This window comes from Stenella coeruleoalba (genome assembly GCF_951394435.1).
Source record: "Stenella coeruleoalba genome assembly, chromosome: 16".
In the NCBI taxonomy this organism is placed as follows: Eukaryota; Metazoa; Chordata; class Mammalia; order Artiodactyla; family Delphinidae; genus Stenella; species Stenella coeruleoalba.
In genome coordinates, this window is record NC_137162.1 from 39,050,123 (window position 1) to 39,071,904 (window position 21,782).

Consider the following 21,782-nt stretch of genomic DNA (forward strand, 5'->3'; position numbering starts at 1 on the left):
GCAGCTGCACATGTCAGTTTCACTGTGCTCTCTGGGGTGACCCGCAAGGACCTGGGGCACAGAAAGTGGCAGCAGCTCCCTTCAGTGGGTAAGTACGCTTCCTCTTTCCTGCCAGCCATGAGCCATGGCCACGGCTCATGTTAAATGGTTTAACTTTGAACCAAATGGTTTTAACTTTGAAATAGTCCTCATGAAAAGGAATGGCAAATAAATACAATAAAAAGCCCACTGTGAATGTAGCATGTGATGTATCTGTGATGTGTCAGATATGACACATCAGGATCAGCCGTCAACCCCAGTTTGTTTTTCCACTCTCACTGAGGGGAGCTGCTGTGTTAGCCAATAAGACTGTTTCCTGGTGTCCCAGATGCTTTTATGAAATGTTCGGTGTATAAAGGTGAAACAGTGACGAGCCTCCCTTGGAAGAGCAGTACAGGGCTTGTAGCGCTTCTCCTTCTGGTATGTGATGTCTCTGTAGCCAGCTACAGTTTTTTTTTTCTCCTACAGATATTTTATCCTTTTAAGGCAAACAGCCTGAGCTCAGGCTGAAGAGTACTTCCCGAGGAGGCTTCAGAGAAAGCAGAGCTACCACAGCAAGCTCTCAGCCCCCTTTCCAGACGGTTTGGTCTGAGTGAACAGATATGGTCACTGCAGGCAGACGAGAGGTCTGATGTGACACCTGCAGTACAAGAATCTCGGTGGGTCCCTCAGAAAAGCTCCAGAGGGAGCTGGGAATCTCTATGCCCTGCGGTCATAACCTCACTGCTGCCCCTATTGCCAGCCTTTTTGTCTCTTTCTTGCCCTCTTTCCTCTTATATTGTTAAAAACTCCTCAAGATGTTCCTAATTGTCTCTGATAGGAGCCTATTTACATTTGTAATTTAATCATTATCTTCTCAGGTGAGGCCCAGCCAATATGGCACTTTATATAAGTGATGAAAATAACTAATATAATTGCAAATACTTTTTGGTAAAAATAATCTCTTTAGAATGGGAGTCAGCGAGAAGCTTTCTTGTTTCTTTCCACCTCCTTCTAAAATATGAAAATGTATTCAGCTGACAGGTAGCATGTAAAAGCAGAGTAGATGTCATGAGACTGCCCAGAGGACCTAGGACATTAATTATGCAGGGAAGTTAATCATAAGGAAAGTAAACACTTTCATTATGAATCCAAGTTCATGTCACGCATTTGATTATGGGACTTAAATGGGAAGCACAAGAGGAATTAGCAACAATAAAGAAACACGAACAAAAGCATGTGTTCACTTATATGGCTTAGCAGTTAGAAGCAGAATGATGGGTAAGAGTTGGTGGTAGGACACTAGGAAAGTATCTGTGTCTTAGAGTTCTTATAATCCAGGCTATGAAAGGATGGGGGAAAGGTATAGAAAAAGAATCAGTGACAATTTAGTGTCAATATATACTACTTCCACTTGCATCAGAATTTTTTTTTAAATGTTAATTACCTTTACCTGTCTAAAGATCATAAGTGCTAATTAAACTTCACCAGAATTCCTTTATGACAGATGCAACTTCATTGCCTTCCGTATAGAGGTGGTGTAACTTAGGGCCTGCAAAAGCATAAGTAAATAGCTTAAATTATTAATATGTGTCAAAAGCAGATCTCCTAGTGCTATTGACCTTCTAATGCTCAGTTGTATTTTCTCACTTCCAGACCATACCTGCTCTTTACGAGTAGTGTTGTATTTCTTTGAACATGAAATAATTATAGTATCGGCCAGTTTAATTTGGTTAATTGCATTCCATGTCAGTGATGACAAATACACTTTAGTTAAGCAAAATACTCTTGTTATTTTCTGAATCAATTGTATTATGGTGCCATCAAGCTTTCACCAGATCTGGGCCAAGGAGTAATGAGATAACGTGAGGGAAAAACATCTCCTTTCTGGATATACTGTGTATCATCTTAATGGTCCAACTCTATCAATAAGTTATAGTGTTGACAGTGCTTCTAAGTCTGGACTGGGAGGAAGGAAAAAAGGGTTGTCATGACAAGCTGGGAATTTTATTGTTTTTTTTTTGGTTTGTTTTTTTGTGGTATACGGGCCTCTCACTGTTGCGGCCTCTCCTGTTGCGGAGCACAGGCTCCGGACGCGCAGGCTCAGCGGCCATGGCTCACGGGCCCACCCGCTCCGCGGCACGTGGGATCCTCCTGGACCAGGGCACGAACCCATGTCCCCTGCATCGGCAGGCGGACTCTCAACCACAGCGCCACCAGGGAAGCCCCCGGGAATTTTACATTTTGTCCCTCTGGAGTTATTGTTACTGATGGACTGCAAGGTGGACTGGCCGTTCTCTCTGGCGTCTACAGGTGGCTGGCGAGCAAGCTTTACAAGTCAGCACAGCTCCACACTTATATCTTCATAAGATGCATTTTGTCTAAATCATTGGTGACTGAGTAACACATTTTACATTATGACGAGGCCTCATATTCGACTTGTGCTGGTTTGACGGGGTGGTACAATACCCTTTACAGAGGAATATTAAACATCTGAAAGTGACAGGTACTATTTTGCTAAGCCTGTAGTGGCAACTCGTTATGCCAGTGGGAAGAGAGAAAAAAGAAAAGGTGTAGTGGAATAAACCCTAGTGTCCACTGCCTGCACTGTGGAGCATGGAACTCTACGTGCATCATGGTCTTTGCTCTTGGTAATTGCTACCCTCTTATTTAGGAACTGTCCCAGGATACCAAAGCTTAGAAAAGGAAGCCCACAGACACTCAGAGAAGTAAGAGTTGCTTTTTGGTTGGAAGATCGATTTAGTGAATCCCTCTTCATTTTGAGTAATGGATTTTACTTCATAGAACTTATTCAGTTCTGAATTTTTAGAGGAAAGTCTTTTTTTTCCCCATAGCATTTGGTACAGTGCAATATATAAGAACTGCTCAAAGTTTCTAGTCATTCACTTAATACTTAACTTTATAAAAATGTAATATTCAACTCCATTATCCATTTGTATGAACAATGTTTCTTGTTGTAGATCTGAAAAGCTTTAGAATATTGTGAAAGAAACTCTGCTGTGACTTTTTTTTCTTAACAGTGGTAGCCTTCATCAGGGAATAGTCATTTTTCTTCAAAATCTAACTTCAGACATTTTGTTGTTCTTCATAAAAGAAAAATAATGACATGAAAAATTGTAATCGGCCTGTCTCTGCCTTCCAGATGTTTTAGCATTACTTAGTATGGAAACCTACACTCTCGTATTGAAAAAAAAAAAGAAAAAAGAACTAAATGATTTCTCATTCATGTAGCACTAAATGACATAAAACTAAATGGTTTTAACTTTGAAATAGTCCTCATGAAAAGGAATGGCAAATAAATACAATAAAATGCCCACTGTGAATGTAGCATCTTTTGTTAACTTCTTGCCACCTCTTTGCATACTTCATGATGCTTTTGCCTTTGCCTTTTTGATGCTTTGCTTAAGGCATTAAGATGTTCATTTCCCCCTCTTTTTGAGTTTTGGTGGGAAATACCTAGCCTATAAAAAAAAAAAGAGGCTTTTTGGTTTTGGTTTTTGATATCAGGCAACCACTGGGAGAGTATAGTCTATGGCATTTGAAATAATAATAATTACAGAAAAAAATTCCAGAAGTGGAGAAGTTAGAAGCATTATATATGTGTGAGTGTTTGTTTACATGTTTATGGATAATTATAAGATACTATTTCAGAGAATTCTGATATTTAAAGAGAATCCTATTATTTCCATCAAAAGTGATATTCCATCTATAATATACCCATGATTATTTTAAGCAATCCAGAGTTCCTCTTCTATACCCTCAGAAATGAAGAGGTCAAAAGAACAGATATTAAAATACTTTGGTGAAGATCCCACCACAGAATGTGCAGAGAGGTAAAAAAAGTGAAACACATCACCAGAACATTTATCCTAAAGTAAGAAACAGAACAATGCTCATCACAGAGAAGGCTACCTTTCTCAGATGACCTTTTCTCTTCTGTGACTTATCTTTTGGTACCACCGCTGAAGTCCTGTGCCATGTAAATCATTTATCATCAGAGAGCAGTGCTTTGTCTTCTGGGTTACTGTCAGTGTGATAGATGGAAAAGAACTCAAGTATACTTTTATTTGTCTTGGCAAGAGTGGCATTCTCTGCTAGGTGAACTTAGAGGTTATTAAATAACATCCAGGTGAACCCTTGCTAGTGAGTTTTTAAATCATCTATGTCAGATTTTCCCCTTCCTTCTTGACGCCCATTACTATATTTCAAAGGTTCTTTTTGTAGTTCAGTCTATTGCTTCATCATGATTAAGGGGGAAACTTTTCTTGTTCCAACTAGCCTCACTTTTTTTTTCTTTACCTTTTTTGCTTTTCTTCTAGACATAGAGAACAATTTCTCTCATCTTTACTGAAATCCCTTATAAAGTAAAGGTAATAATTGTTACTTTTTAGCCCTGTCTTTACTGGTCAATTAATGATGCTACTGCTGCTAATTATTACTAAAACTATTTGTCTTACTGTATACTGTATAAGCTTTCTCATTTAATTCTCATAGTAATCTGATAAAGTAGGTACTGTTCATCCCATTTCTTTAGATGGAGAAAGTGTGGCACAGAGAAGGTAAACAACTTGCTCAAAATAAAACAGTGGGCTGGAGCAGGCAAAAGCAGGTGTGAGTCACCCCAGAGCCCATGCGTGTTCTCTGTGTGCCATGCTGCTTAGCTGGTTGTCCCAACAACTCATTTGTTTTGTATAAGTCCTATTTCCATTCTCTTTTATGATTGTGTTCCTTTAATGTAGTTCTTCAGTAATTTTTCATGTACCCACATTTTTTCATGTGCCATATACTGACACACCTATGGTGGTCGTGAGTCCATTCTCTTTTAGAGACTAGCAAACCTTAGTATCATGGAAGTTCTTCTTACAAGAATGCTGTATTTCTGCTGTATTCAAATTGTTATCTAATACAGTTGCTCATGCCTAAGTATTTTTTTGTTGTATCATACACAGAAAGCTTTCTCTGTCTTGTACTTTCATATTTTGTTTTGGTTTGTTTGTTTTTGGTTAAAAAATTTTAGTGGCCTGTCCAGCTGAATTTAAATTTAAATTCCCATTTTAAAGAAACATTCCGTCAATTTACCAATGCTTTATTTCCTTATCTATTTTCCCCTAAGTATTAGCCTCTTAATTTAACTGAGTATTATTAGAAAGTTTATCAAATACCCTCTGATTCTTTTTTTCTGGTAACATAGTCTATGGATTGGTTTTCAGTTGTTTATGTATTTGTTCAGTCTTTACCAATAAATTTAATATTTATTTTATTTTTTTAATTTTTTAAAATTTTTTAAATTTAATATTTATTAAGTAACTAGTGTAGGGCTCTACTAGATGCATCTCTTTTTCACCCCAAAATTATTTAATGCCAGAAAATCTGTGGTATTAGACTATCTGCTAAAAAGTACGTTGCCTTTTCAGGGATTCTTCCAACATGGATTGAGCCCAGCATACCTGGGCTGGAGCTAGGTTCCCAGTGCTCAGTCTGACTTTGTAGTGCTGTGTACTTTTCCTTTTTCATGTTCATCCGAGTTTGAATTTCTGTAGGTTGGTCATTGTTTGGTTAACATCTCCTTCTCCTAGAAGATGGTAAATTCCCTGAAAACAAAGCCAGTGTCTCTTTTGCTCCGTGTTGCATCCTTGGAGCCCAGACAGGCGTGGCACACAGTAGGTGCTTAATAACTCTTTGCCGGAGGAAGGGCAAAATGAAGCTTCTCCATGTTCCTGGCCCTCATAGTTCATCTTTTAAATTTAAAATTTTGAAAATGGGAAACTTACGTTACTGGGCTCAGGAGAACTTGGAGGTACTTTTGGCTTAGCTGGAAGAGTTTCACAGACTTTGAACTTGAATGCCTTGTCATGCCTTTCTGGGAGCCCCTGTGCTCCTCAGGTTCATCGCCGCCCCTGATACTCTGTCCTGTCTTTAGCTCACCATGCCTCTCATATGTATTATCTGACTGGCCTCTGAAGGCATTTCAGGTTTTCACCTGAAAAACTGGGACTGCGTAGTCTTGAAGAGTCCCTTCTAGTTGGAATAATCTGTGATTTTAAATGATCTTTCCCAGGAAGCATATTTGTCCTCCAAGTCAAATAAGTGTCTTAAGCTCTGTGACATAAGACCTCATAAATTGGTTAAACTTGAAAAGTAACTGGGTTGATTGAGAAATACTTGCCTGGAATTAATGGAAAGAGCTTACAGATAATCTATCAAAATTTTAAATCCTTTTGTGGACACAGCCAGAACTCTCACTAACAAAATCCGGTCAGGTTTACAGTAATAGCTTTGCTGATTTTAATTATCCAAATAGTCACATAGATTTTAATATTGTGAGATGGTACAGACCATCAAACTCACAATAAAATATAAATTCATTAGGTGTTTACTTCAATGTCAATCAAAATAAAACAGGGAACATTCAAAGGCTGATTTTGTTTGCATATTGTCTCTTAGCTCTTCAGGATGGAACCTGGGAACTCCCAATCCTAGAAAAAACCTTTTTTTTTAACCCTATCTGACCATATGCTTCTGTGAAGGTCTGAGGTTAAATTCCTGAAAGGCCTATGTGCCAATGCAGCTGTATATCTTGTGTCTGATAAAAGTGAGGCTTAATAACAACATATATTAATTGGCTGGAAAATGAATATGTGTGTGATCTCATTTATGCCTCACAATATCTAAATGAATAAAGGAGGACAGATCATTTCCTTTTTACAGAAGAGATGATTAAGGATCAAAGAGGTGAGGTAACACAACCCAAATCCAACAGCTCATAAGTGATAACTCTGTAAATACAACAGGCCATCAGACTCAGTCCATCCTTCTTTCCACACTCTGTGCAGCATCAGTGCATCATGAGATGACCTTGAGACTCCACTGAGTCCTGTTGTTCAGCAATGCATTTATGGAAAATCCAAGCAGGTAGGCTCAGAACACAGCATATACAATGGATAAGGGCATGGGCTCTGATTCAGTTGCTACTTTGCCACTCACGAGGTGTACGAGGTTGAATCTGTCTGAGCTTCCTTTTTCTCATTATGAATGAGAACATGCCATGATTAGAGATCATGTTTGTGGGTCCCTCAGTACAGGGTACAAAAAATAGTATGGGGTTCTACAAATAGAACCCCAAATAGTTTTCTACAAGTAGCAGAAAACATAAGCTGTTGGAATTATCATTACATTTTCCTTGTTATTGAATTAGCCCAATTCCATTACTAAAGTGCTATAAACATCTCTTAACCAAACTGAAAAGCACGAGGTGGAAAGACAGGACCTTTCAGTCTTGACAAAGTCCTAGAGAACAGCACAATGCAACCCAGCCTGTTTTTGCTGGGTTTGACTCAGGAAGATTGACAGCAAGAATCCTTTGTTGACTCCTGTGGCTGGGCTAATCACGGACAAGAAAGGGCAAACATAAGCAAGCTTGAAGGTCCATAATGATGCCATTCAGTTCGTTCAACCAGCAGTTAGAGGCCTACAGAGAAGTGAAGAATGGATTGACCAAGTTTGAACGGAGTGCCGTGTATTGTAGTTATTTTATGTTAGGAAATCATAGTGATAATAGTTGTATAGTATCTGAAGGAAAAGCTGTCTGTGCTGTAAAGATGCGAAGACTACTTGGTGGTCATTGTTTGGAGGTGTATTTATGTGACACTGTAGTAATATTACTCTTAACATTCATTTTAACACGTAGGCCGTTGTACATGTAGACTGGGGCACTGCTGCCCTGGAGTCCTATGCATTTTTAAAGACCCACTGCTTTAATGATGTGATTCCAATCCATCAGAAATATTTACAGTAAAATGCCTTTTCTCTTTCCTGAAATGTCTGTTTAGAACTTATGCACTGATAATGGATTTCTGTTTGAAAGCCATTCATTCCCAACTTGAATATTTGCTGTCCAGGCTGAGAAGCTATCAGATGCAGAACATAAACGTAGCCTATAAGTGCTTCCTGTTAATGACTTTTATACTGCATTTTCAAGGTGTCTTTTCAAAAACATTATGATTGTGGGTGAAAGCAATGATAACAGCCCTGTTAGTCTATGGAGGAATACATTAATTGTCTCGGACAAATTCATGACCGTTGTGGTGATGAGCTGATAATGGAAAGCTTTAGAATTAGAAAAAAAAATACTAGTTTATTCAGAAACGTGTCATGTAACAAAAAGATTATTTTTAACAGCTTTGTTGTGATATAATTTACCTACCATAAAATTCACCCACTGGGCTTCCCTGGTGGCGCAGTGGTTGAGAGTCCGCCTGCCGATGCAGGGGACACGGGTTCGTGCCCCGGTCCGGGAAGATCCCACATACCGCGGAGCGGCTGGGCCCGTGAGCCATGGCCGCTGAGCCTGCACGTCCAGAGCCTGTACTCCACAACGGGAGAGGCCACAACAATGAGAGGCCCGCGTACCGCAAAAAAAAAAAAAAAAAAAAAAAAAAAATTCACCCACTGTACATGTATATAGTACAATGATTTTTGGTAAATTTATGGAGTTGTGCAGCTATAACCGCAGTCTAGTTTTAGGTATTTCTGTTACGGCCCAGATTACCTGGGCCCCCCACTTATGGTCAATCCCTGATCCACCTCTAGCCCCAGGCGCTCACTGATCTGCTTTCTGTCTTTATAAATTTACCTTTTTTATACATTTCATACAAACAGGCACCTTATTCTGCAAATGATATCAATTCACTTGAAGGACTATGTGACATCAGTTTATGGCTTGTTCAGTGAAGTTTAGAATGTTAAGATTGTACTGGGACCCAGGGTATCTGTTGTTCACATTAAACATTTAGTCTCAGAAAAAGTTCAACAGGACTGTCTTTTGGTGGTTGTTTTGGAGTAATGCAGAAGCTGAGGAATTGAGTTTTGTACCTAGATTCAGTACGTTAGTGTCATAATGACCTGAGTAACCATAACAGCAGCAATGATAGTAGCAGGTTGTCGTTTATGCAGTGGATTCAGGCATTGTACTGGGGGTATGAATTTCTTCTCTAATCTTCATAGTACCTCTGAAAGGTAGAGACAGCAAAAGTGAAGCAAACTCAGAGAAGTTAACGAATTTGCCAAAGGCCACACAATGCTGCCTGAGTCTGAAGTTTGTGCATTTGGCTACTATACTAAGAGTTGTTTATCTGGAGGAGCTGTGTAAGACTGTATGTTTTATACCTTTCTACAGCTTCCCAACTCTCTCCATTTTTTTTTTTTTTTAGCACTAATATATATCCTTGAAGTTAGTCTCCCACTTGCCATTTTGGCTTCCCATACATATTCTGCCAAGTCATGAAAGAAGAGATCTGGATGAGATAAAGGCAAGCACCAATGCCCGGGGCGAATATAGAACTGGTTAGGGAGCTATTTGTGAAATGAAAGAGACAAAGAGGAGGTATTTGAGTTATGAAATCAAAAAATGGACAGGAGTACATGAGAGAAATATAAGAAAAAAAACTTCATAGGACTTGAGAGGAAGGGAGAAATTTCAGTCACCTTTCAGTGATTCTGATGTGCCCTAAAGTTTGAGAATGCCTGGAATAGTAGGATGGGGATTTAAAACTTAATGTGGGAGACTGTACCGTAAACTGTACCATAAGCATTACTGAAGGCATTTCGTCCCAGTGCACGGAACGGGCCGTCTCTGCTTGCATTCTGCTGTGAATTGGGATGTTCCGTTTTATTCAATTCCCATCTGCCTTTTACTTACAGGAAACTTTCTTCTGCCCACACCACTCTGAAATGATTTCTCTTTAAGAATACCTATAGGTTTGAATTCTTTTAGCTCTAATGTTCTTTTGGTACTTAATATTAAATCTTTTAAAAATTGTTATTACATACACACACACACACACACACACACACAAATACACACAGGTACCACCTCCTCAGAGATGCCTCTTCTGAACAGACTATGGTCACTTTCACTCCAAATATTCTCTATTACATTACTTTACTTTGGTTTCTTCATAGCACATCATTATCTAAAATTATCTATTTATTTGTATTCTGCTTTTTTGTTTGTCCAGAGGGCTTCACGTAAGCTCACCTGTTGATCCAGGCCCCAGGTCCCAGGATACTGCCTGGTACATGGTAGTAGTTTAGTGAATGAGTAAATATATGTCTGTCCTCATCTAGGTTGTAAGCTACCAGGGGACAGGGCTTGTGTTAAATTATTAATACAAACGGAAAGAGACTAGTGTAGTATCTGGGGCATAGAAGGCACTCACAGAGCATTATTATTTTTTCCATGCCTTTCCCCTCCCCTTTTCTTATCGCTCTCCGCTTCTAAAAGTTGTTTGCACTGAGTGTGTGCTTGGGGAGAGCTGAATGTAATAACTGAGACAGAGTATTAAAGCTTAACATTAGCAATTAGAAAATAAATTGGAATCTATCAGTATTCTCCATGTTTTGATTAGTATGAATTATTTATTGAATGGCTAATAGAATTTCTAAAAATTGAAATATGAAACTTCCTATTTTCTTCAGCACTAAGGTATATCGTTAAAATTACCGTCATACTTTATTGCTAAACAATTAAAATCTGTAACGTAATATAAGTTTATATTTCTTACCTGAAATCTTTGGGTTCCAAAGTACTTTGGAATTCAGGGTTTTTTCCGTATTTTTGAAAGATTGCACAACAGGCACACATAGAATGGATTCTGTAACGCCCATTAGGGCTCTGGAGCAGCACACTCCTAAAATGAACATATCTGCATTTCTTCAGCAAACTATATGAATATTTACCTAAATAGGGAAAATAAAAGCTAGAGAACTTCTTGTGGTCCATTCAGGTTGGCCTTTGTGGCAAAGTGAGTTTCCTGTAAACTTGTAAGACTTTGGTCTTTAGAGTCTTTGATTTTGAATTTATACATAAGGGTTTATGAACCTGTATCATCTATAAGGGGAACCAACATGTACATTTTAGATTTTTTCATTTTTGAAAGCTATATGAGTCCGCCATTAACATTTGATGCACTTGCAACTCAGAGAGGTTAAGCACCCTGATCCAAATCACAGAGCTGTATATACACATGAAATGAGAATTTGAACACAGGTCTGGTTTGAAAAAGTCCATAAGGATGGCTTAGTGCGCCCCATTCGTTATACAAGTGATAACAAGAGGTCCAGAGAGTTTGTGATCTGGGGTAACATCACCGGTTAAGGGCAGAGTCCCGATCCGGGTTTCTTAATAACTAATTCTGTGCTTTCTTCATTTCCCATGGTGACTTCTAGTTTCTAGATGTTTTTAAGTTATTGTTCTTGGAAATCACAGTTGTCGAAGATGTAAATTCAGTTTGCTAATAGTTTCTGTTTGCTGTAGCAGCTCCTAGAATGTTTTGGTCAAACATTTTGGCTCTCTGTATTTTTGTAATCAAATACCTAAGTGCTGGTAATGCCTACTCTTTCTCAGGTTCAAGCGGGGGGGCTTTATTCACTCGGGCACAGCCAGTGTCTTATAATTCCCCATTTCAACTTAGTTGCCTTCAAGAGTAAAATAAGCAGTTTCATTTAAAATTAATAGCTCCAGTCTTATTTCTCCCTTAGTCACTGAGGGAAACCTTATAGTTAACTGCAGTTTCAGTTATTTTCAGAGCAACTTGGAGGGAATTCTTTGATAGGTGCCAACTAGGTTGTGTGGCTTTGCTGCCTTTAGACAAACTCATGTATTGGAGCAGAGTGATACTCCAGGAACTGCCTTGTGCGTCAAAACCAATTACCTTGCTGTCTGCCTCAGTACTTTAAGGATTTACGCATTTTCTCTACAAGATTTGTAGGTATCAGATTTTTGTAAATCAAGGGCTTGAAGCATACTAGAGAAACTTGCATTTAAAGTAGACACTGGATTCTTCTTTTTTATTGAATGCGACTGATTCAGGGAAAGAGAAATTGAGGGCTTTTGGCAGACTCTAAGGATCTGGAAAACTTTAGGTATATTGTTTTTTCAGAGGTAGAAATGCAGAGTTTTTAATTGTGAGGCTTTTATGGTTTGTTTGTGCCTAGATTTATATGTTATGTACTTCTGTAAAGGATATGTGCATGATATCATTATATGAGAATTAGAAATAGGTAATGTGTCATTTTATTTAATAAATTTAGTAGCTTATTTTTTAAAAGGGAAATAAAATCGAGGCGCAATAGCTTGAGGGAGATAGAGTTGAAAGGAATGGAAAGAAGGAAAAAATGAAAGGAGAGATGGGGATTTCACACTGATCGGGGCTGTGTAATGATGCTTGGTCCCTTAGCCCCGGTTCTTCCAATCACTGAAGCTAAAGAAATTAACCCTTACATTGCATTTGTCTGTGGATTGAAGACTAGGCCTGTGCTTAGACACTATGAATAGGAATTTCTAGATCCGTAGTCCGGTCCACATTCCTGCTGATCCCACTCTGACAGAATATGGAGAGTCAATAGCATGGTGATTTAGTGCTTGGACTCTGGAGTCAGAGAGAACTGAGTTCAAATCTGGATTTTGCCACTGGTTGTATGTTTTACTTCTCTGTGCCTTGGATTTCTCATCTATAAAATGGGAGGCAGCAGAGTGTACTGGTCAAGAGCATGGTGTCTGGAAGTAAACCTCCCAGTTGGAATCTCAGATCGACCAATTATGTGCTGTGTTACTTAGGCAAGTTGCTTAACATCTCTGTGCCTTCAGTGTCAAACAGGGATAGTAATAGTGTCCATCTCCTAGTGTCCATCTGTGGTAGCATAATTACACAAGGTTATGTTTGTAAAGCAGTGAGAACAGTGTCTGGCGCGTAGAAAGCACGCAGCAGATGGTTGGTCTCTTCGTCAGTCCACTAATCCACTGGCTCTCAACTGGGAGTGACTTTGCCCCCCACCCCCATGGGACATTTGGCAGTGTCTGAGGACATTTTATTTGTCATAACTGGGAGCAAAGTAGACACTGGGGATGCTGCTAACCATCCTACAAGGTACAGGACAGTCTCTATGATGAAGAATGATCTGTTCCCAAATGTCAACAGTGTAGTAACCTCACTGGCAGCCCAGTTCCCTTAGGACTAGGATTCTGCTCCAACTCCTCTACCCGAGTCTGGACCCTCTTCCCCGGGTTCCATAACTGTCCCTGTGGTACCCATAGTGGGTCATCCTCTGATGTAACTTTCCAGTCTGGCTGGATCTTCAGCTGTTGCTAATGGCTGGGTGGTCTTTTCTCCAGTGTCTGTTCTGGCTGACCCCCATCCTGCCATGAGTACACACGATGCTGACTGGCCATCTCAATTCTGACTTTCCTGGGGCCAGGCTCCATGTTGGAGAAAACCATGCAGGCTGCAACCTGGGCTGCTTTTCTTTCCTTTTTTTTTTCATCTTAGGACTGCTAGTGTCAGAGTTTGTGTCTGTCTGGCACAGACAGAACCTCTACACCAGTTCCTCCTCCGCGCCACCTTTTGTCTCCTTTCTGTGGTGTTTTCCTCTTTGTCCAAAGTTCTCTTTCTTGCTTTCAGCACTGCAGTGCTCACCCCGCCTCAGAGCAGTTCATGGCCCAGGAACTTTTGATCCAGATCACCCTCCTGGTGGACATAGAACTTGGGTTGAGTTCAGCACTGATCTTTTCGGAAGGTCCGCAGGCAGGAAGGGACAGAGGCCACTCTCTTCTTCCTGGGGCCTTTTTCTCTCTTACCTTTCGATGCTTGAATTCTCTCTTGGATCTTGGTATGAGTCCTGAGAAATGAATAGTGATCTGGCCCTTCTGGATTCCCTCCACCCCTGATGAACTGGGGAAAAGCCAGCTTTCTTTTCTTGGAAAGTATCATGAGGGGAGCTTGGGTACAGGGGTCCTCTGACCAGAGTTCAGGTTCCCACTATGCCCCTTATTGGCTATGTGAACGTGGGCAAATCCATTTTAATTTCTTTGAGATTAATTTCTTCTTTTGCAAAATATCACAACGAGCATCTATCTTAGAGATTGTTAGGAGAGACAGTATGTGTAGTGGTTAGGACTGAGGCTGCTGAGGCCTGGCTATGTTTGAAATCTACTACTTTCTGGTTGTATGTTCTTGGATAAGTTCCTTAAATTCTCTGTGTCTTACTTACCACATCTGTAAAATGGGCGTGACAATAGGACCGACCTCATAGTGTGGTTGGATGAATTCAGTGAGGACTTGTATCTAAATGCCTTAGAATAGCCCCTCTATTGACATAGTTGTAGGTAGTTATATTAAATTGGTTTTGCCTTAAATACTAGCATTCAAGATAAGTACAGATATATATACATATAATATGTATATTCCACTTTAATAACTAGCATTGTAACAATGTTAGTATTTTTTTCCCTCTAGTTTTCAATGTATAATGCTTTAGTTTTATAAACATTAAGGACATATTTGTGGACATGTTTGGGAATCAGCTACAGTTTATACTCATCCTCTGGGAAAAATGTGTCCCTAGCTCCAAATACTTAACCTGAAGAGAATGACTTCATAAGATAATAGAGAGAGAGGACCTATATTAAGGAGTTTTTCTGACCTGGCATTCTGTGGAATAAAATTCGTGAGGAATCCACTTATATTACAAACATTTATTTTTGTGCCAGGCACTCTGCTAGATCCCGCTAATAAAGAGACTGTCATTAGAATATATTCTTCTGGCTGGAAACTTGTAAGATGTTCTCTTTTTCCCCAGTGTCCTAAAGTTTTATGATGATACACCTTGTTGTGAGTATAATTCCCTTCATTGTGTTGAGCTCACTGTGAGCCTTTTCAATAGGAAAACTTAAGTCTCCAGGTCTGGAATTTAAAAAAAATTATTTAATATGTTTGGTTGGATAAGAAAATAAGGAGGCATTAGGAAGGTGAAAATAGAAAATGTCATAACTAGCCTTAAAATGGATGCTGTATGTGCTTGAAATTCACAAGGGAATATTATGGAAAACTGTTTGAATGTCTAATGTTTCAAATATGGCAGTGATTTAAGAAACCATGCTCGGTCACTCAAATGTAAGTTCCAGCAGATATCTATTTCCTGTTTTGTTTGCTGCCGAATCCCCTGCATTTTCCAGTCCAAATCCTACAATTTGCTTCAAAATGAGGTGAATGAAGTACAAATACTTTGTTGGTTCATACAATAATCAAGATTCCTGCAACTGTTATCATCGTGACTGTCAGTAAGTGTAGCCCTTACTTAACTTGTATGTTCCTATCAAAGAAAATGCATTCCTTAAAATACCGCACTTCACTACATCCTAGTAGGAAAGAAATGTTTCTAACCTTGGGGGATTAGGAAAACAGAGTAACTGATGGAGGAAGTGGCCAATACATTTGTTACTCAGATTGTGGTGAGAAAGGAGTGTAAAAGAAAATGGAGGCAATCACTAAGAATTCTACAGTAGTTCTTAAAAGTGTTGCAAGTAAGAAAAATTACATCCCCTGGAGGTTAGCCCAATGCTGAGGCATTCCTTAAACAAGCTCCTGAGACAGACTCAGAAGCATGATTCTGAGTCTGTCTACTCTTCTTTCTGTGACTTCAGTCACAAACTGGTTTTGATCCAACATGAAGGTGAAGAGTTTTTGGCCAGGGAGTAACTCCTGGCTCAGTTCTGTAGCCTGATCCGTCTCCCTAGGCACCAAGGAAAGGTGGAAAACTACCTTCCTGTTATGGACTAAATGTTTGTGGCCTCCCAAAATTCATATGTTGAAGCCCTCTCCTCCCTACCTCCAACCATGTGAGTGTGTTTGGACACAGGGTCCATAAAAACGTTATTAAGTTTAAATCAGGTTATGAGGATGGGGCCCTGATATGAGAGAATTAGTATCCTTGCGAGAAGATACCAGAGAGCTCTCTTCCTCTCTGTCTCTGCCATGTGAGGACACAGAGAGAAGGTGGTCATCTACAGGATCTCGCTCCAGAAACCAAATGGATAGCACCTTGATCTTCGACATTCAGGCCTCCAGAACTATGAGAAATAAATTTCTGTTGTTTAAATCATCCAGTCTGTGATATTTTGTTATGGCACCTCCAGCAGACCCATCCAATCCCCAAAGACAGACTCCAGATTACTTGTCCCTTGATTCAAGAAGTTTGTAATCTGCTTTCAGGAGTTGAAATCCTATCATTTTAGTATATTACATGATTTCCAGTTAAAGATGAAAGAGTCAACAGATATGTAATCTAGAAAATTGAACAAATGACAAAGAATTGGAAAGTAGGAAAAAGAAAATGAAGATTCTTTCAGGAGATGCAATAGAAAGAGAGAAGGTTCATGGGAGGGAATCATTAAAGAAAAATTCAAGAAAATTTCCCGGAATTGAAGGACATGAGTTTCCAGATTGTAAAATCCCATGAAGAGCCCAATACAGTGATAAATTAGACCCACTAATGAAGGCATTTAATCATTAAATTTTAGAATACTGACAGACCTCTGGCTTCAGAGGAGTGAGGTGGGGGGAGAAGGCGGATAGATTTCTATCCAAAGGATCAGGAATCAGAGAGCAGCTTTATATTACTTTGAGTTAAAAGAAATTGAGTAATGCCTTTGAAATTCTAAGGAAAAATGATTCCTCAACATAGCATTCTGTACTCAGTAAAATCATCACTGCTTGTGATGAAAGACCAAAGACATTTCAGATATTTGAGGTCTCAAAAATTTTACCCCTTTATACCCTTTCTCTGGAAGATACTGGAAGATGTGCTCAACCAAAAGAGAGGAAGAGGGTCAAAGTGAGACTCACAAGGCAGGGGAGCCAACACAAGAGTGTGGTGACAAGAATTCCCAGGTTAATTTGGCAGGGAGACCTTATGGTGAAAGTTGCACATCAAGCTTAAAGAACTGCTGATCTTGGGCTTCCCTGGTGGCGCAGTGGTTGAGAGTCCGCCTGCCGATGCAGGGGACACGGGTTCGTACCCCGGTCCGGGAAGATCCCACGTGCTGCGGAGTGGCTGGGCCCGTGAGCCATGGCTGCTGAGCCTGTGCGTCTGGAGCCTGTGCTCCACGATGGGAGAGGCCACAACACTGAGAGGCCCGCGTACAGCTAAAAAAAGAAGTGCTGATCTGGACTGAAGCAAGGTGTTGTCTTTGGGAGTGATTTCACCTGGATGAACTTGATAGTACGCCTGATAGGTATGAATGTATTGAGAGGCATTTGCATACCTAGGGGAGAGTCTAAGGTAACTACATAAAAAAACTAATTACCTAAAAAGAAATTAACACAAAAAACGACAGCCGCTAACAATCAAAAAACAAAATGCTCTTCAGAAAAGATGTACACGTGATGTACTTCAAAAAATCAGCTATGGAGAACATTTATATAGTCATGACAATGTAAGCATTCAGTAATGATCTGACAAAATGTATTTTATAACATTGGGTGGAAGAGGTAGATGAGAAGTGTGTGTGTGTGTATGTGTGTGTGTGTCTAGTGGGGGTAGGGTGGCAGGACAGGAAAGAGGGCTGAATTATTTTCTTCTATAGTAGGAAGTGACTTGATGATTCCTTTACTGAAAACAAAAAAGAAGCAATATAAGTATGTTCATTAGATATATGAAAGGAAAAAAAAGAATCATCTAAAGAAACCTTTAAAATGGTTGCTTCTAGGGATCAGAAGTAATTCCTGTCTAGAACGGGAAACTGCTATTGTAACAAGCCTTGTAGAAGAATTTAACTCTTTAAATCATCTTCATGTATAGCTTTGCTAAAAATAAAATCCAAATAAATTATATCATGGTAGTGAAAGACGTGACTGGGGAAATAATGAATGACAAGAGATAATTGCATACGTTTGACAAGACCCTGAGAGGAAGCAGGAAGACTTTGGAACATCTTTTTGATGCATCTGAATAAAACTGCACTCTTTTCTTTCTTTTTGGAAATACGTGTTGTGTTTTATTTAATGAAAATTTATTCAATGGTAATTTATGGATAAATTGAAAAACATTTTGGAGTGAATAAAGATGTAGCAGAAGGATATGTACAATGGAATAATGTTTATGTAAAATCTCCAAACACAAAATGATGCTACTTATTGGTTATGGATATTTTATATGCATTGCAATTATAAAAGTCTACATCAGGAAGGAAAAGAGGGAGAGGAGGCAAATTACCAGTGTCAGGATTGAGATTGGCATTCTATGTTCTACATATATTAAAAGGATAATAATAAAGAAAATTTTTGAACAGCTTTATTTATGCAAACAAATCTTACAACTTACGTGAAATGGATAAATTATTTGACAAACACGTACTACCAAAACTCACTCAAGAAGAAACAGATAACCCGAACAGTAGTACATCTATTAAATAAATTAAATTTGTAGTAAAAAAATCTCCCCGTAAAGAAAACTATAGGCCCAGATGACTTTACAGGTGCAGTCTACCAAACATTCAAGGAAGAACTAATGCTGATTCTATACAGATTCGTCCAGAAAACTAAAAAGGAGGAGATGCTTCCCAAGTTTTTCCCCTAAGATCAGGAGCAAGATGAAGAAGGCTCCTCTCTGCATTTCTATTCAAATGTTGTACTGGAGGTTTTTGCCAGTGCAATAATGCAAGAAAAATAAAAGACCTCCATGTTGGAAAGAATGAAGTATAAATGGCTTTATTTGCAGACAATATTATCATCTACGTAGAAAATGTGATGCAATCTACAGAAAAGCTGCTATAACTAAGAAGTGAATTAAGCAAGGTGCAGAGTACAACATCAGTATGAAAATATATTTCTATATATAATCAGATGTTGAAATAAAAATACCTTTTCCAATACCATAAAAGTATGAATGCTTAGAGGTAAGTCTGACAGAAGATGTGAAAAACCTATAAACTGTAAACTATAAACAATTGCTGAGATAAATTTAAGAAAAATAAATGGAGAATATACTACATGATTCATAATATTAAATTGTCAGTTATGCTCAAATTGATCTATAGTTTCAAGGCAATACCAAATCAAAATCCAAGCAAGCCTTTTTGTAGAAATTGACATACTGTTTCTACAATTTATATGGACTTCAAAATGGCAAAAACAACTTTTAAAAAGAACCAACTTGGAAGACTAATACTATTTCCAGGTTTATTATAGTCAAAGCAGTGTGGTATTGGCATAAATGTAGACAAATAGATTAATGGAACAAAATAGAGTCCAGAAACGAACACACACATTTATATGCACAACTGATTTTTGATACAAGTGCAGAGACAATTCAGTGGAAAAGGGATACTCTTTTCAACCAATGGCCCTGGAACAATTGAATTTCCATCTGCAAAAATTTGATCCATACCTCGTATAATATATAAAAATTCAAAATGGACCATTGACCTAAACGCAAAACCTAAAACTATAAAACTTTTAGAAGAACACAGAAGGTAGAATTTTTGTGCTTTTGGGTTAGAGCAGGCAAAGATTTCTTAAGTATGACATCAAAAGTACAATCCATAAAAGAGCAAATTGATAAGTTAGACTTCATTAAACTAAAATCTTCTGCTTTTAATAGAGGATAAAAAGGGAAACAATAGACTGGGAGAATATATTTGCAATAATATATCTGATTAAGGACTTATAGCAGAAAATGAAAAGAACCTCAAAATTCAAAAACAATCCAATAAAAAATGGGCAAAAGTTGAAACAGACTCTCTACCAAAGAGAACATATGGATGGCAAGTAAGCATATGAACAAATGGTCAACATCATTAGTCATTGGGAAAATACAAATTAAAACCACCATGTGATATCACTCTGTATCTATTAGAATGGTTACTATTAAATGGTTGGCCATAACAAGTGCGAAGGAACTTGAATTCTCATACGCTGTTGATGGGAATGTAAAATGGTACAAATACTTGGAAATCATTTTGACAGTTTTTTTTTTAAATGTTAAGCATACATCTACCGTATCATCCATCTATTCTACTCCAGGGTAATTACCGTAGAAGAATAAAACAGATGTCCATACAAAGACTTGGACATGAATGTTCATAGATGCTTGATTTAAAATAGCTAGAAACTGGAAACAATCTAAATGTCCATCCATAGGAGGATGGAAGAGCGCACTGTGATATATCCATACAATGCAATACTGCTTAGCAATAGAAAGCCATAAACTGTTGACACCCACTCTGACATGAATAAATCTCAAAATATGCGGGCAAAAGAAGTCAGACACAAAAGAGTATACATTGTATTATTCCATTGATATAAAATTCTAGAAAATGCAAACTACGATGACAATCAGTGGTTGCCTAGGGTGAGGGGAGGGATGTTGGAAGAGGAAACCTTTGTGGGCAGTAGATACGTTCAGTATCTTGATTGTGGTGATGATTTCATGGGTGTATACATATGTCAAAACTTATAATATTGTACATATTGTATGTTATGTATTTCAAGTAGGTATAGTTTATTATATATCAATTATACCTAAATAAAGCTGCTAAATAAATAGAAATAAATCATTCTGGAGGCTGAATGGAGAGTGAACTATGGGAAAGAAGGTGAGACTGGAAGCCAAGAGCCCAAGCGTCCACATGAGAGATGAGAACAACTTCAGCTTGGGTGGGGGCAGGGAAAATGGGAGGATGTGGACTTGCCATGGTAATTAGAAGAGGAATTAATTTGTCTCCATAGTGGCCTCTCCAACCATGTTTGGAAGAGTATACGGAAGGGGGAGTCTTGTCATCCCTGTGTTGGATTTACAAGTACGCTTCAACTCTAAGGAAAGGAGCAGAGAGATAAAGCCATATGGTACTTTGGGGAATCATGAATATTTCCGTTCTTTTAAGGTACAGTGTTGATGAGGGCAAGGGCTAGGGGAATTTGGAAATACAGAGCTGAGCCCAGTTATGGAGAGCCTTGCGTATCACTAAAGAATTTATGACTTTCTACACCAGGTGAGCAGTGAACAACCCTTCAATAGTTTTGGATAGGGCAGTTACTCTGTAGATTTTTGGAGAAGATTTTTAAGCTGTATCTGTTTTGTAGGATGATCTGAAGTTTGGGGGATGTTTTAGGTAGTGAGACTAGGCAGGGAAAGCTAATGAAGTCTTGGAACTGTTGAGATAGAGATAGAGATACAGATACAGACAGAAAGATGATTGATGCAGAAAGGGACCGTTGGTAGGGTTGTCGACTGATACTGATTGAGTTGGAGGATGGGACGAGGGAGAGCCTTCATGGTTGGGCAAATGGTAGGGTGTAGGTTGCTCATAACATTAGCTGAAATCCAATAATTTTGTGCATTTCTAAGATCCTTGACTGCTCCATAAGTTCTTTCATATGTATTTTTTAAAGAGATATTTACAAAGCTCTCTGATATAGGCAGAGCATGAGGAAACTGAAGTTCAAAGAACGTATGCTTTTTACACAAAAGCAGAAAATTGCAGAGCCTATAGCAGAGTTCTCTTTTTTTCCTTTGGATCTCAAGCTCTTTCTTGTAAAGCTACACTACATGCAAGAATGAGAGGTAAGGGTGTTATTTTCTCTTGCCATGCTGCAGTGTACCACCTACAGAGCCAAGCTGAATTGTTGTGGTTTTCTTTATTTTGCGCTGAAAGCATTGTTTTACAGATGGAGGATGGAGAGTAAGGCAGGAAGTAGGTTAAGTACAGTTGTATATGTGTTTTTTGTGTAATACCAGCAAAGAGCCTTTCCTATAGGAAGGGACTTGCTTCCATCGTATTTACCTTTCCTGGGTTAAGGGGCTCTGGCAATGGAGGTTCCAGATCATTATTGTATCATGGTGGTAATAAGCATTAGAGTTCTTACATTTGATATTTTTAAAACATTTTCTGGTTTCCTAGGAAACCAATG

General features: G+C 38.7%; 1 protein-coding gene across 7 annotated transcripts in view; it reads left to right on the top strand.

The window, feature by feature from the left end:
- The window catches only part of PRKG1 (protein kinase cGMP-dependent 1), a 1,402,246-nt gene that overhangs the window by 300,461 nt on the left and 1,080,003 nt on the right, over nt 1-21,782 (top strand). The window contains exon 1 of one of the 7 annotated variants that reach the window (XM_079899914.1): nt 598-698. The exons of the other annotated variants lie outside the window; for them this stretch is intronic. The gene's annotated coding sequence lies outside the window, so the exon portion shown is untranslated. Of the gene's footprint in view, nt 1-597; nt 699-21,782 lie in introns of those variants that run through there. 7 annotated transcript variants of the gene reach the window in all.